General features: G+C 44.3%; 1 protein-coding gene across 1 annotated transcript in view; it reads left to right on the top strand.

The window, feature by feature from the left end:
• Positions 1-4044, top strand: part of MOSPD2 (motile sperm domain containing 2) — a 109660-nt gene extending 105616 nt beyond the window's left edge. Inside the window, exon 16 of the transcript XR_008442633.1 lies at positions 2894-4044. The gene's annotated coding sequence lies outside the window, so the exon portion shown is untranslated. The remainder of the gene's footprint in view (positions 1-2893) is intronic.
• Positions 4045-16381: the final 12337 nt, after the last annotated feature.

Below are 16381 nucleotides of genomic sequence, written 5' to 3'. Positions count from 1 at the left end.
AGGGTTAAAGAAATCCTGCAGTAGGCAGTTGTGGACTGACATACTCATAGGCGTGGGAACTAGGAGTGTGGGGGGTGCTGCAGCATCCCCAAGTTTTACATGGGGTCCCAGCTGCCAGCCCTGCACCTGGGTCCCAGCTGCTGGTCCCAGCCTCAGCCCCCGTACCCCTGTCCAGGTCTCCCACTCCCAGAAACATGACCCTGCTCCCGGCCACAGCTTGGCATCCCCAGTGGCTGGTTTATGCCTGGAAACAAGACAATTTTTATCCCCGGCTTACATATGGAAATGAAGCTATCTAGTGCAACTGAAAGTATTCTCATTATCAGTATAAATGCCCAACCCTTGCTTTTGTTCAAGGGCAAACTGAAAGCCTAAACAGAGACTATTAACAAGTGTTTGTGGTGAAAAACAGCCTGAAAGTGTTAAAGACTCTTTGCTTTTCAAATGCAGACTTGTGTTGTGCTCACTTCGAACTTTCATTTACAAACCAGTTAGTAAGGCCTTGTCTACACTAGAAGTTGTACCAGTTGTAGCAAAAGCTGTAAAGTCCTGCTAGCATAGTGCCATCAACAAAACTGTTCACACTTGGCTACTTGTGCCAGTGGCTTGAGTCCACATAGCATCAAGTTGTATTGGCAAATGGCGTGTTACACCATGGATAGGCATCCCAGTGTCCTCCATGCTGCCTTTAGGTTCACTGCCTTGTGGGAAATAGTCACTGGGTATTGTGGCCCAGCTGCTGTGCATTGTGGGATACCTGCACACTGCTCTCTCATTCCATTTATGAGCTATCCACTGCAAACATGGATTCAGCACAGAGGAATACTCACTCTTCTCCACTGGGCAGAGAGGGCAGATGATCGTGTTGCATTTGGAAAGACACAGCATGCAGACAAAGTCAGTTAAGCATGACTAGACAGGGAATGTAGAGGCTATGCTGTTGCAGCTATTCACAAAACAACTGCACGTGGTGGGACAGTGATTTGGGCCCGTCCAACTGGCACTGAGCAGTGGGACCAGTTTGTGATGCAAACCAGGGACAACCAGAAGTGGTTCCAGAACTTCTGGATGAGGAAGGCTACATTGTGTGCTGAGCTCACCCCTTCCCTGCAGCACAGAAAAATCAAGTTGAGAGCTGCCGTGCCAGTGGAGAAATGAGTGTGTAGAGAAACCCACACCCCAGATTGCTATGGGTTTGGCATTAAAAACTTATGGAGGGGGTGATTATCCTTAAGGAATGCAAGGCGATAAAGCACATCCTACTGTGCAGGGCAGTCAGGCTAGGTAGCATGCAGGAAATAGCAATGGATTCATTCAGCAGAGCTCCCCTAACTGTGCGGGAGTGATAGGTGGGACCATGTCCCAACTCTGTGCCCTATCATGCCTAGCCTGTGAGTACTTAAACCCAAAGAGGTAATCTCAGTGGTTATGTAGACCTTGGTGGTTTACTGACAAGTATTGGGTGGTCAGGTAAAGTCCATGACACCTGGATTTTTAGAAACACTGGACTTCTGAAAATGCTGAAAGTAGGGACTTTTTTCTTGGACCCTCCAATTGACATTGAGGGGATTTCTGTGCCATTAATGATTCAGGGTGACATAAAGCCATATACTTGGTAAGGTGGGCAGATGCACGGAAAGTGTTAACTATTTCCCGAGCAGTGGCCAAATGAAGGTGGAGTGTGTCTGTGGGGCATGGAAGGAAGGTGGAGGTATCTCATGACAAGACTCGATCTCAGTGAAAAAATATTCCCACAGCTACTGCTGCATGCTGTGCATTGAGTATGATATGGAAGACCAAGAGTGAGACCCTAATGCCAGGGACCAGAGGCTGGGTTAGGTGACCAGGCATCATTTCTTATAAGATGGAGCCTGCTTCATCAGAGAGAGGTCTAGGGGTGAACTAGAATTGGTAGTGGACCCACAGAGCTTCCTTTCTCAAACAGATCTGGTGAGCTGAGAGAGATCTGGAGCCTGATACAAGGGTAAAGAGGAGAAAATCTGCAGAAAATCACCTGCAGGGCACACAGGGGCACCAGAGAAGAAGTTTTCCACACCAGTCAGAAGGAAAAAATCTGGCTAGAGATACTTATAGTGAAGGGGCAAGAGCAAAATCCTTAAGAGAAGGTTAGACGTCCGTGAGGGTAAAATGGCTTGGTGATGAAGGCCAGAAGATTCTACCTTTGAGTTAAAATATTATTTTATGTTAATAAGCCAAAATCCAAGAAGTGGTGTAATTCACATGAGAGCCTGCTTGCAATTATTGGGAAGCCCAAAAAGGGGAAAGCAGCAGGGTCAAATACCAGCTGAGGTAGGACCTTATTACAGCAACAAATACATTTCTCACATTAATATGTATTTCATAGTCTATTTGGTACTTCTTCCCTAGCTCAGTAATTTGTCTTGCTTGTGATGGGCTCTAGCTTCCCTTATTTAGATGGAACCGAAGATGACATTTATATGAAAAGATTTACCTCCAACTGCACAGATTCATTTATAATTTAGGTATTCATCAAACTGAAATATCATGCAAGTTCATCTGAATTTAATACAGCATGTAGGCAAAATAACATACAAATCAAAACACTGAGAGGGCAATATCGTGGCTGTAAAGGTTGTGATCTCTTCTCTTTCAATTTGACATCAATATTTATGAAATCATACACATCATACTACCTGAATGCATTTGGCTGGGCTATAGTTACGTGACAGCTTTATCCAGACACTGAAGTCTCTAAGCACTAAGTAAAAGTGTAAAAACAAGTGTTCCTATGTTCGGTACTGCAGGTAAAGTAGTGCAGAAATTTGATATTAAAAATGTGTGTTTGTAGACTGAAAGCCACTCTGCCCTCTCTCTTCCTTATGCTGTCTTGTTTTGCTGCTTTCTTTTATAGGTATGGTACAGACAGTCCAAATGGAAAAAAAAATGTCCAGATGAGAAATTGACATGTTTTCGAGAAGGTGCTTTGAAACATTCCCTTCCCTGCAAGTTCACAGAGCATGGATACTTTGTACCATTGAGTGGTTCAGAAACATCAGGGCTACCATGAAGCCACTTTCTTAGAGAGAAGATCCCAGTTTTCAACCCATTAAAGCAGCTGGATACATAGTTATAAACTCATCTCCTGTAGTAGGTTCTTTTCCTCTGAGACTAAGATTTTAAAGTGCTAGACAGCAACTGAGGGAGCAATAACTTATCAAAAGGGGAAAACATGGCCAGGCAGAGCCCAATACTCCCAGGATTCAAAGTCCAGCTGGCAAATTGCCTGCTATATAGTAAAAGAGAGAATTCATCATTTTACTTTGTCTTAACCCCAAACACAGCTTTAGGAGTGTACTTAGTGATTATTGCCAAAGGTGATCAAAACAGGAGTAACAAAGAGTCTGGTGGCACCTTAAAGACTAACAGATTTATTTGGGCATAAGCTTTCGTGAGTAAAAACCTCACTTCTTCGGATGCATGAGGCTACCCCCTGATACAAAACAGGAGTGGAGTTTAAAAGGTTTGTGACAGTTACCAGAACCCTGGGCCAGCTCCATGATTAGGTTTTCCCTGAGCTACTGGGGAGGATGATCAGGTGGTGAATTGCCTTCCCCTCTGGGCCTGCTGCCAAAGAGAAAGAGAACGGGTCAGGTTGCGAGTAATGAAGTCCATGACAACACCCTGAAAGGGTCCCCAGCTGTTGGTAATAACAGGGTGAGCCTTAAGCACTACCTCTAAATAAATACAGCTTTATAAAGAACAAATGGTTGGACGTCTTCTTCTTGACTAGCAACCAAACCATGGATACCTACAGTGAACTTTAACTTGCACATCACTTTCAGGCCTTTCTGAATGTACTTGCCTGCTTTTACGGCAGGTTACTCAGCTTATCTGTTTAAAAGACATTGTGCTGCTCAATAATTAGCTACTGTTTCAAACATTCAGATTAAAATCCTGCCATAGCTCTCCCTCAGCTTGGTAGGGCAAGGAGAAGCAGTGGCAGCTGGGTGGAATGCCCAGAGCCCATCTCACTTGTTCAAGGCAAGATGGTTGAGGATAACGTGCTCCATAGCATGGCTTACTTCTGTTCCAAAATGGTGCGGCATGCTTCTCCGTAGCACCTGCTGCTTGACTCCACAGCATGCACGTGGTGTTATGGCATGCCTCTAAGACGTGAGCCTGCACTCACGTGACTATGGAGTGCTGGCAGATGAGCAAGTCTGGCCCTTTTCCTCGTACTCCAGAGGAAAAAAAAGAATTGTTAGAAAATTCTCAACCAGCTTTACCAATGAGTGACAAGTTTATTCCTTTTTAGCACAACAGCTAGAAGTTATGCCCTACAAGCCCTCTTGTTCTTAGTGTACTAACATGGAGATGTCTTAGCTTTTTTGTTTCTTAATATTCTATCTTCTTTTCAGCTCTCTGCATCTGCACCATGGATAGCTCCATTTAGCTGCCATCCTTCCAGATATTGTGATACATTTTGCAATGATACGTCTTCCGTATTTTGCTCCAATCTGGAATTTAACTCAATCAGGTTGCTTTGTTCTCAATGGAGTTGGCTGAAAACCCCACCACTTTCATCAAAAATATTCAAGGAGGGGTTGTCAAATAAAAATTGTTTTTTAAAAAATGGTGAAATTTAACCAGCTCTAATTCACAATGACAGGCTATGTTTGTCTCCATTCTATCTCTAGTTTAGATTGGTATTGTAACTTTTCTCCTTATGATGCTTTTTCTCAACAGTAGAATAGAGGTCTGCCCCAAAATTGCATTTATGTTTGATCATGGTGATTGCACCAGGCTAAAAAAGAATCTAATGTAAGACATGGCCTGTTCTAACTCCTTGTGTGGCGTTTCTTAGTCTTTCCACTTGTTATCTGTTTCAAATTGAAAGGTTTAAAACAATATGGTGAATCAGCACTGTCTAAATTGGGGGTGGCGGAATTAAAGATTAATCCACTAATTTCACACATGAAGATTACAAAATAAAAATTGTAAATTATGGTTCAACTGGATTATTTACTATATTTTGGAATGGGGAGAGTGAGATTTTTTTTCCCTTTGGGAAGGTATTTTGTCAATGGTATCGAGACACTTACAATTTATTTCCATTAGGCATTTCTTGTTAGTCATTGGAAGATATTGTCTTCTGAACTGTGGCGTGGTCAGAGTTGATCCTGTTGAGCATTGTCAAGCTAGGAATTTTTTTTTAAATACTTGGAGCTTTTTATGTTTTTCCCTTTACCTCCTGAAAACTTGATTAGAACACTTTTAGGTCAAACTAGTGTCCATTAAATGAATTTTTTTATCACTTTGGTTTTCAGTTTACAATCCCATTACCGTTCACTAGATAAACTGATTGCACAAATTAATTTCCAACAGAAGGAATGAGGATTTACAGAGAAATATGGAGAATTAACTATTTGAATTGGAATTTTTTTTTTGTGCTGAATCAGAATACCAGACAATTCAAGAACTTTTTTTCTGAAACACAGCAGTGTCTTTTTGTGTTCGAATCAGTTGTCCAAGTGAGCTACAGAGAGTGTCTGACTGGAAAATGCTTTTATAATGCAGACAAAAGCTTCTTTGGGGAAGTTATGAGATATAGTAAGGGAGTCATAAGTGAGGTGCCAGAACTGGGATTAAGACTGAATTTTATTCTTTGTTTTTGCCATTAACGTAAACAAACCAAAATGCACCAACCTGCACAGTGGCAGCTGCAGAAAGGTTATGGGACAGACCAGGAAGTGTCTCAGTCACCCATGAAACATTGAAAGCAGGGAAAGGCGAGGGCAGCTGAGTGCACATCTCAGAGAGGCAGTTTTAAATTGGCCCCGCAGGGATTAGCTGCTGCTTTCAAGACCGCTTCTTGGCTGGTTTGACGACATTTAACACTCAATTTGTATAGCAAATGCTGACCAGGGAGTGCTAAATGGCTTCTAATTTAGCTTTTATAATAGAAGTATAGTAGACAGAACCTGCCATTAAACATTTAGCTGGGCTGCTGGTTGGTGAGGAAAGAAAAAAAGGAAAAGAAATTAAAAATTAAAAGAAAAAGTCACCTTAAAATGACAAGCGTATCCAAAGTAGTAGTGAAAAGGGACCAATCTTTCCCTCTGTGACTCTCATGAAGTCAATAGAGTTAACTGGTGGTGACTGAAGGAAGAATTTGGACATAGAATATAGAGAGTGAACATAGATACCAGTAGTTGTTTGCAGTGTTGTTGTAGCCATGTTGGATATGAGAGAGACAAGGTGCGTGAGGTAATATCTTTTATTGGACCAACTTTTGTTGGTGGAAGGGACAAGATTTCGAGCTTACACAGAACTCTTCTTCAGGTCTGGAATGGTAACCCAAGTATCTGAGCCAAATACAAGAGAGACATAGACTGATATGACAGTTTATACCACCTGAGGATCTGCCCCAAAATTTCCTGATTCCCAGCCCAGTACCCTATTCATTAGACGAGGGGTTGGGAACCTATGGCCTGTGGGCCAGATCCAGCCCACTGCTTAATTTCATCCATCCAGCCCCCACTGCTTCATTTCATCAGGAAGCCCCAAGTCTCAGTGCTCCCCCCTGCCACGGGGCTGGAGCCACGAAAGCCAGCTCACCCGACTGCGGGGGGAAGCTGGGGTTGCCAGGCCGTTAAAAATCTGGTCGGCTCTGTGCAGCTCCCAGAAGCGACCAGCATGTTCCTGTGGCCCCTAGGAGCAGGGTCGATCAGGGAAGCTCTGCACATTGCCCCAGCCCCCAGCATCGGCTCCACAGCTCCCATTGGCTGGCACCCATGGCCAATGGGAGCTGTGGGGGCGGCCTGTGGGCATGGGCAGCACGCACTGTGCAGAGCCCCCTGGCCTCTCCATCTAGGGGTCAGAGAGGGGGCTGCTTCCAGGAGCAGCATGGAGCCAGGGCTGGCAGGAAGCCTGCCTTAGCCCCACTGCACGCTGACTGGGAACCGCCTGAGGTAAGTGCCGTCCAGCCAGAGCCTGCAACCCTAGGTCGGAACTCCCTCCCGCACCCTAACTCCCTCCCAGACCCTGTATCCCAATCCCCTGCCCCAGCCCTGAGCCTCCTCCCAGACCCTGCACCCACACCCCAACCCCCTGCCCCCACTTGGAACCCCTTTCTTCACCTAACTCCCTCCCAGACACCAGACCCCACACCCCAACCTGCATCTGCACCCCTGTTCCAGCCCTGAGCCCCCTCCCACACTCATACTCCCTCCCAGAGCCTGCACCCCAAACCTTTTCCCACACCCCAGCCCCCTGCCCCAGCCCTGAGTCTGCTCCTGCACTCCAAACCCATTGGCCCCAGCCTGGAGCCCCCTCCTGTACCCCAAACCTCTCATCTCCAGCCCCACCCCAGAGCTTGCACCCCCAGACAGAGCCCTCACCCCCTCATGTACCCCAACCCGCTGCCCCAGCCCCGCATTAGATCATAGTGCCTGTCAGATAACCCCCACCCCTTCCAGCTGGGAATGCATATGTGCATATTAGATTATATTTACTAAACAGGTAATATCCCCTCAGTTTTCAAATTGTTTAACAGGGTTTCAACTGTGCGACTTCCACTAAAATGACTGGAAGTCACACCACAAGGAAGGCAGTACTATGCTCCGAAGATTTAGGGATGGATGAATCTGACCACTGTAATCTGATCTCTCATTAGGCAGCAGCAGAGACATTTAAGGTCCAAGACTCAAACACTTACCTTTGTTTATTATCTCCATGATCCAAAATACTATACAATTTTTTTTTCTGAACATTTTACCACTTGTGATGTGTTGCTTGAAATATTCCCTGTCCTAGCTCTCACTGACTCTGTTAATTTTTGTACACTGGTTACATAAGAAATCTTTGATAAATTGTTTATTATCAAAATATTATGTCAATGTTTATAGTACCGAATGATGCAATACATAAGCAATGTTAGGAAAGGAAGGGGACCAGGCCACCACCTGACCAGCACCTCTTGGTACCCATCTCCAACCCAGACACGAAACCTATGCCATTGAATACCTCCAACTGCTATGTGACCTCAGAGGGAAAAGAGTGCTGTCACTGCCATGGGCTGTGTTTCTACTGTGGAGGATCCAGCCATGCTCTCACCAAATGCCTGTCAGGAACTCTGGCATGACCCAGCTCAGGAAACCACCTTGCCCAGGCCCAGTAGAGGGCATTAGCCTGGGTGAGCCATAAAGTAATGCCCCTCCCACTCCTCACCGAGATATAACCCAGGCATGGCAAAAAAATCCTCCACCCCTCAAAGTACAAGTCTGCTTCTGTATCCCAGGGGGGGGCATACCGAATTCCTCCAAAGTGGGTATTCCAGAACAGCTGAAGATAGTCTCCAATCTAGTGGAAACTGTAGATGGCTCATTCCTGTCATCAGGGCCAGTGACCCAGGAGACAGTGCCTCTGGAAGGTGCCATTTGGGACCTTGGGAAGTGCTTCAGTTTCTGAGGATTATCTTGTCACACTTCCCCATAATCTTTGGCATTTTGTGGCTGGTGGCTCATGATCTGTACATCCTTCAGCATGAGTGCAAGATTGGCGTCTGCTCTGAGTTCTGCCAGCTAGTCTGCCCATGCATATTGCCTGATGAATCCTAGCACCAAGACTCTCCCCACACCTGGCACCCTGACTCTGGGTCAGGTGGGACCACTCCCAGACTTGATTTTGGTACTGCCCGCCAAGTACAACAACTACATTGATGTCTTTGAGAAGAACTACACCGGGATTATGACTTCCTGATCAAGCTGAATCCAGGGGCCAACATGCCATTTTGTCCTGTATATGCAACCCAAACTGGCTGCCCCGTGTTCCTATCCAGGAGAATCTGGCCAAGGGTTTCATCCAGTCATCTACCTCTCCTACTGAGACCCCAGTTCTTTTTGTTAAAAAGAAAGATGGAATCCTGTGCCTATGTGTGGATTACTGGGCCTTCAATCGGGTAACCATCAGGACTCGATACTCTCTTCAGCTCATGCCGGAACTACTGGGAAATGTACAATTGGCCCAGGTATTCACAAAACTTGACCTGTGGAGAACCAATAACATGATTTGAATTTGAGCAGGGGACAAATGGAAGACAGCTTTTCAACCCTGGTATGGCCTTTTGAAATACCTGGTAATGCCATTTGGCCTCACAAATGCCCCTGCAACATTTTAGCACTTCACAAACGAGGTATTCCATGACACCCTAGACCAGTACATTGTACTCTTTCTAGATGATATCTTCATTTTCTCCAAGGATCCAAGCAATACACCCAGCACATCCAGTCAGTCCTGGATTGGCTCCGCCCACATGGCCTGTATGTGAAGCTGAAAAAGTGATGTTTTAATAAGCACTCCATGGAACTCCTGGACTACATCCTGTCTCCCAAAAGCCTCCAAACAGACCCCAAGAAGGTGGAGATGGTAGGGACCTATGCATACCCTGAAACAGCAAAGAGTTACAATTCTTCCTGAGGTTTGCAACTTTTATAGGTGCTTCATCTCCCAGGTTTTCAGGTCAAATTGCCCCATTGACCACACTTCTCCACAAAAAACATTACTGTCACCTGGTCTCCAGAGGCTCAATGACCATTCCACCGGCTCAATATGAAGTTTACCAATGCCCTAGCTCTGCCTGACTCTTTGCCATTGAGAGTGACACCTCCAGCGTGGCAATAGGTGCCATGCTCTTCCAAAAACAGGGGCCATATTCTTCCAAAGTTATCCCCAAGCACCTCCTCCTTTGCTACGATTCGTGGCACTTTCTGGTGGCCCCAAAATGCACATGACAATCCACTCACACATTGATTCCTGTGAGATATGCACCCACACCAAGACATCACACTCAAAACCCCTGAGCACCCTAATGCTTTCTGAGACCCAGTCCAGACCCTGGATGCTATTAGCCTGGACTTTATAGTTGAGGGTATACTGATGGGCATACTGTAGTCCTCACTGTGGTTGACCAATTGACAAAAATGGCCCACTTCATCCCCAATGCGCTCCTGCTCTCCACAGAAGAAATGGCCCAACTCCTGGTGACTCACGTCATTTGTCACCATGGCATCCCGGAGTGAGTCACAACTGATCAGGGTCTGTGATTTGTGTTACAGTTTTGGTGCAAAGCCCTATGTCTGCTCAGGGGCCATACTTTCACATCCACTGCCTATCACCCACAAACAGACAGCAAGTCTGAGCGAGTGAATCAAGTGTTAGAACAATACTTGTACTGTTTCACAAATTTCCACCAGTTTCCACCAGAACAACTGATTGAGTCTCCGAGCTGGCTTAAAACAATACAATCATGTCTCCACCAGACAGAGTCCATTCTATGCAAACTCTGGCTTCCATGCATGTCTCCACCCAGCCTTACCCATCACCTCCACCAATCCTGGGACTGCTGACTGTATCGGTGAGATCCAAGAAGACCTCAAGGCACATTTGGGCAAGGCCAAGGAAGATTACAACCAATATGAGGATCACCAGCACCAGGAAGGCTCAACATTTGTCATCGGCCAAGAAGTGTGGCTCTCAGCCCAAAACCTCCACACCAACAGGCTGTGTCATAAACTAGATTACTGATACCTCAAGCCATATTCTATCAGTCATATATTCAGTCCAGTGACTATGAGGCTTCAGTTACCTAAATCCCTCAAAATCCACCTGGTGTTCCATGTATCCTGCTAAAACCACATGTTGATAATTTCTTCTCTCACCAGACCCAGCAACCTGACTCAGACTGTGATCCTTAGTATTGATTGCAGCCTGGAACTTGATTACAAACTCCTGTGCTTCTCTTAGCCTCAGGTTTGCCCCTGCTCTAACCATTGGTCCTGACTGCCCTTGTCTGGATCCTGACATTGTGCCTCGCTACAGGCACACACAATCTCCCCTCACAATTAATTGAACAATAGAAATGGTAATAAATTAAGAAAAGCTTTTTTAAGACAAATGTGTTACTCATTAAGGATCAAGAAACTTTCAGGTAGCACCTTGCAGTTAGTGTATGGAATCCTTCATGCATAGATGAAACTAGAGAGCACCATCCATGCCTCCTAGAAAACAGTCACCATGTTTATCCAACTCAGGAAACATCTTAAATTAGGGAAGAGTGCAGAGGTCCCCTTCGTGCAGTTGTGACAAAAATTCCTGAGAATTTCCCAGGCCTGGCACTAACAATACTTGCTCACCCGTTACTATGTTGATAAGTTTAATGGAAAAATGTATCAAAGAGGTCTAGTACCATAATAAAAAGAAGTGGCACAAACTAGTTATTTTTAGGGCTGTCGATTAATCACAGTTAACTCATGCGATTAACTCAAAAAATTAATCGTGATTTTAAAAAATTAATCGCGATTAATTGGAGCTTTAATTGCACTGTTAAACAATAGAATACCAATGGAAATATATTAAATATCATGAACATGCAACTTACAAATATAGATTTTTTTGTTACATAACTGCACTCAAAAACAAAACAATGTAAAACTTCAGAGCCTACAAGTCCACTCAGTCCTACTTCTTGTTCAGCCAATCGCTAACACAAACAAGTTTGTTTACATTTATGTGAGATAATGCTGCCCGCTTCTAATTTACCATGTCACCTGAAAGTGAGAACAGGATTTCACATGGCACTTTTGTAGCCGGCATTGCAAGATATTCAAATGCCAGATATGCTAAACATTTGTATGCCCTTCATGCTTCGGCCACCATTCCAGTGGATGCTTCCATTGTTTTGTTTTTCAATGCAGTTATTTTTGTACATAATTCTATATTTGAAAGTTCAACTTTCATGATAAAAAGATTGCACTACAGTACTTGTACTGGGGGAATTGAAAAAATACTATTTCTTTTGTTTTTTACAGTGCAAATATTTGTAATAAAAATAAATATAAAGTGAGCACTGTACACTTTGTATTCTGTGTCGTAATTGAAATCAATATATTTGAAAATGGAGAAAACATCCACAAATATTTAAATAAATGGTATTCTATTATTGTTTAACAGAACGATTAATCACGATTAATGACAGCCCTAGTTATTTTATATTCCTGTTACCATTCTTATAACATATTGTGTATATGCAAATACCATGATCCACGCCAGATACCAGACCTGATTAGTTCTGGTTCTACCTGTGAGCTCCCGTTTAATGCCTACAACTAGACCAGGATCTGACACCGCTTATATGAGCTGCATTTCCCAGTGGTTTCCATTGAAGATGACTTGACCTCAGAGATGCTGAGGATTGTCCTTAGGCACAGTATCAAGTTGAGTTCAATTTTCTGTCTCTACCTTTCTTTTCCCTGGGAGCCTTTCTTTTTTTTCGTACGCCAGTGTTTGGCTGACAGTCATTTCTGACATTGATTGTCAGGTTGATTTTATCTTTACTGGATCAGAAGGAGAGTTCTCTTAGACAGTTCCCTGTGGGATGTGTCACTGACTTTTACAACAACTGTTATCATTTTTAGGAACTGCTTTCAGAAGGCCAACAACAGGGATGGTAAATGACAATGACTGCACACTCTAATGCCCGTGTTCCGACCTGCAGCTTTTTATTACAGAGACTCTCTCAATCGATACTTGGGGCAATCCTTTATGATCTCAATGTAAACACCTTCTAGCAACTGTGTCCAATTCTAAGGTTAAAGAGAGATGAAGAGTAATGAAAACTTTATGAAAGACACAACATTGTAAGTTATCTTTATTTTTTCTCAACAACATAGCCAAGCGTTAATTTTCATTTTAATATCAAGTACTCAAAAGATGTATCTTTCATCAGATTACATAGCTCTGAATTTACAACTAATTATCCATGTTTAAATGTTTGAATGTTGATCTTTCTTTAACCATCCGAACAATGAACATATAATTTGGGCATGTAGAGCCAGATCCCAGACACGATTCTTGCTGCTTAAAATCCTTGCAAGAGAGATTAATCAGTGGTTCCCAAACTGTTGGACATGCCCCCTAGGGGTGTGGATGAACATTGGGAGGGATGCGGCTGGGCCTGGGCCAGACCCCACAAGCAGGCAGGAGGGAGTCCCAGCCAGCCCTGTTCTGCTTCCAGCTCCCCTCCGGCCCCACCCCTGGCCGCAGCTGCGGCCCTGGCTCTGCTCCCGGCCCTGGGTCCCCGGCCACAGCCCTGCTCATGGCCACGGCTTGCACCCATTCACAGCTGCCGGCCCCCGCTCTTGGCGCTTGCTTTCAGCTCCTTGCCCCTGCTCCTGGTTGCGGTTCTGCTCCTGGCCCTGTCTGCAACTCTGCTTCTGGCGGGGTGGTGTGGTGGAGGCGGACAAATTCTATTATCGGTAAGGGGGGGTTGTAAGAGGAAAAGTTTGGGAACCACTGGATTAAATATTACATAAACTCAAAGAATTATTGTCAGATCTTTTCTGATGGATCACACAGCTCTAGTACATTGGCAATATGTTGTAAGTATTTTATGCCATGTGATTGTAATATCTTTCTATAGTTTCACTGTCACCAGGTAAGTCATAAAAATTCCATTAATATTGAATCTCATGTCCAAGCACTATGCAGATCCAATGTAATTTTAATATACATATACAATACATAAAGGTGGGAACTACTGAACCTGATACGTGTCAATGGAAACTTTTGAAAATGGAAGCCCCATATAAAATCATTACATTACAAGACAACTCACCTATGATAAAGGTGTCTTGTATTTAAGGTTTGAACAAATGAAGTCAAATGATCTTTTGTCAATGTTCATGTCATTGCACTGTAATAATGACACTTTATTATTTTTATTCGTTTTGGAAGTGAATGTAGCACTTGTGAAAGGTGACAGGTTAACCATTCCAGAGAGCTCTTAGGCCCAGAATGCTTTAGAACTGGCAATAGCAGAGCAAGCTTCCCCATGCTGTCTTGCCTTTGGGTGTATTTGCAGCTTGAACAGCTTATCTGAGCTAGCTTTGATCTCGCTAGCTAAGTCTTGGAGCAGTGAAGCTGTGGCAGCACATATTGCAGCATAGGCAGTGCGAGCCCGCCCGGAACCCAGGGTAATTACTTGTGGGGCTAACCCATGTTGAAGCATGTCCGGCCTACAATGACTTCACTGCTCTGGTACCCTAGCTAGATTGAAGGTAGCTTGGGTATGTCTACACGAGCTGCAATCACACTCTATGATTGCAGTATAGACAATAACAGGAGGCGGACTGGGGGCGGAGGATGGGCGGGGCCACGCCAGGCTGTTTGGGGAGGCACAGCCTTCTCCAGCCTATGATACCCGCTGCCCATGCCACCAGTATCATTTTGCACCAGCAGCCAAACGTCCTTCGGATAGTAGCAGATTGCTGATTTCTAGGAGGTCAGACTAGAGATCTGGTGGTCCCTTCTGGCCTTAAATGGTATTATTCTATGGCAGGCTAGATTTGAACAGCTAGCCTGCAGCATATGTGAAAAGAGCTTTGTCCTGTTACCAGCCTACTGACTCATTGGGTCCCCCTTGGTATGGTAAAAAAAATGCTTTTACAATTACGAGAACTGTCCCTTCCCACTCACATTCACTAGCACTCTGAGGCTAGTTTTATAGGTGCACACGCTGTACCATAAAAGAGGAGGTTAAAGTGTTGCATCTGGGAGTACTGTCCCCTACAGGAATTCTGTCTCCACTGTCTGCAAGTAGAATGCCTTTTGTTTCCACACACATTGAGTAAAACATGTCTCTTCCAGTCTACGTGGCTTTCATTTCAGAATAAGAAACAGTAAATAAAGAACAAACACAAAGCGCCTTAGGTAGGGTTGCCAATTTTGCTTGGACATATTCCTGGGAATTTAAACACATGACATAATCTTTAATTAAAGATTAATCTTTAATTCCTGGAGACTCCAGGCCAATCATGGAGGGTTGGTAATCCTATCTTTAGGGGAAAGTAATCTGCCCTGTAACATTCTGCATATGAACTGAAGTACAAAATGGCAGTTGCCTTGCAGCAGGCAGTGAAAGTCCTTTACACTTGGAAAGTACAGTGCACAACAGAATGACCTCTCCTTTCAGTCGTGTAGATAAATACACCACATTTCCATGCAATTTGCTTCAAGTGCTACTCCCTTAGTGTGTTTCTGGTCCTCAAAACCAGAAACAGCCCCTATATCAGTATATTTATAAAAAGTGATATACTAATCTATGGGTATAATATTAAGTGGTTTGCATTTTGTATTGTAAGCATTAGTTACTCAGTATTCATTTGTCCTGGACACTGTGGGAAGAAAAGACACTAGGAATGTGGATTAACTAGGCCACAAGTTTATTAATTGCACATATCTAGGAACTATCCAGCAATAAGTCATCAAGTGCAGCTCATCCTTCCTTCTGTAATCCGTACCACCTGGTGAAGGGGTGCCATTGCCTCCCCCCTCTCTCCCATACACACCTTTCACCTGATCCCAGCACCGTTGCTGGGACCCCATGGCCCTCCCCTTATATAAGGGTTGAGGGTTTGTGGAAAACAGATTGGCCTCTCGTAGCAGACATCCCGAGCTCCACTCTTGTTCCCCACCTTTTTTAGGGGATGCCTTCCCTGAACTTTATTCCAGTTCTGGTGTATCAGTGAACCAAACCCCCTATTGAACAAATACCTGCACTGAGCACCGCCAAGTTGCAGCAATATGAACACATTGCAACCTAACCTGGGTGCCTGGGCTGCTGCCCAGTCTGGTAGTGACAGGAAAATTCCTTCCTAGCCTGCAAAAGGTGACTGGTATGTGCGCACAGCAAGCCCCCAAAACCCAGTCCTAATACAAAAGTTGGGAAATGGGAAAGTTGTTCCCAGATACAGGATGACACCTACGGCAAGGGAAAGTCTTATAAGCCATCCCCTCAGGTGCATGTGAGACAATGGACTTTTGCTGCAACCTTCTATCTTGACAATCACCCATGGAGCATTTGTCCTCCCTTCCCTAAACTCAGAAGAAGGCTGCGTGTTCATTTATTTTTAGCAGTATAATTACCATTATGGCAAATCTCAAAGGGATGTGGCCTGCTTGCAGATCAGTCTCTGGCTAGATCCTTAAAGTGGTTTGGGTTGATATTCAGATGGTGCCCATCAATGATGATCTTAATGCACCACCAACGCTTTGGGTAACCACAGGATCACTGGCTATGTAGCAGCATTCCTTGATAAACATGCTTGAGAATTCACTGGTCTTTCATCCTAATAATATGGCCATACCAAGAAAGTCTTGTGAAGATCCATTCCAGTACAGTACTTCATAGTATACTACCAAATAGTAAACTATATTTTGTAGGCCAAATTCTCAGGTCCATACTCAGTTTATACTTAGGCACTCCTCAGATAGAACTCCCACTGACTTCTATAAGTACTGAACTAAAAAACTGAGTGAGGACTGCAGGATTTCCTATAAACAT

This window comes from Malaclemys terrapin, chromosome 1 (genome assembly GCF_027887155.1).
Source record: "Malaclemys terrapin pileata isolate rMalTer1 chromosome 1, rMalTer1.hap1, whole genome shotgun sequence".
Lineage (NCBI taxonomy): Eukaryota > Metazoa > Chordata > Testudines > Emydidae > Malaclemys > Malaclemys terrapin.
Note: the sequence above shows the minus strand (reverse complement) of the source record. Positions and strands in the feature narration are given on the sequence as shown.